General features: G+C 34.6%; 1 protein-coding gene across 1 annotated transcript in view; it reads left to right on the top strand.

Annotated features, from left to right (window-relative positions):
- The window catches only part of LOC119585119 (large proline-rich protein BAG6-like), a gene marked incomplete at its 3' end in the record, with an annotated part of 3,338 nt that overhangs the window by 1,141 nt on the left and 1,382 nt on the right, over window positions 1-815 (top strand).

The raw sequence follows: 815 nt of genomic DNA, 5'->3' as shown, positions 1-815 counted from the left end.
ACATATTGTAATCTCCCCCATTTTCATTCATACACAAGAGAACCTTTTCAACTTTGTGCTCTGCTGACGCTTACTATATATTGCAATGAAAAATTAATTTTCTGGTGTGTATTATATTTGAGGTATATATGTCAATTAAAAATTTTTTTTTTGGTGTGTAAAATTGAGCTCTTCAAATTTTTGAAAACCAAAATTTGCCTTTGTGAAACTCTGAATGAGCAGACAAGTTTGGTGGCTGGCAGACAAGTAATCTGAAGGTTTTGCTGCAGCTAGAGACCTGCTGATATCTTATTGACAAAAATGAAAGGTATATATTTGTTGATTAGTGAAAATAGTTAAGTAACCCATTTCTAATTTGACAGTGTCTTGAAATTTTTTAACTGATAAGTCTATGACTGAGAATGGCATGATATCATGTAATGGCTGTGGTGGACTGAACCACGGATGGCATTGCATAAAGACATACACAGCACCAGTGGCTCATCATCTTTCTCTTCCTGTAATTATTTTTGTGTGTCGCTATTAGAATACAGGCACTTCAAGTGTGGGGAAACTCTCAGTTTTTCACATGTTTGCTTATGAAATAGAGATACCAGCTCTTTAGGCTTCTGGCATTGTGCTTGAAGTGCTGGATGAGCCGGGGGCAATCGGGGGAAACTGCCAATATGTATTACTGGCCAGCAGCCAATTTTTGATACTGTAGTTTTAGATTGACTTAGAATGTTTATAATTATGAATTATAAACATTGATGACATTATAGAAAACAAGAAAATGTTAATTAAAATAATAGTCCTTTTCATATTGCCTGTGTTTA

The sequence above is a fragment of the Penaeus monodon genome, chromosome 19 (genome assembly GCF_015228065.2).
Source record: "Penaeus monodon isolate SGIC_2016 chromosome 19, NSTDA_Pmon_1, whole genome shotgun sequence".
Taxonomy (NCBI): domain Eukaryota; kingdom Metazoa; phylum Arthropoda; class Malacostraca; order Decapoda; family Penaeidae; genus Penaeus; species Penaeus monodon.
This window is presented reverse-complemented; position numbering and strand designations above follow the sequence as displayed.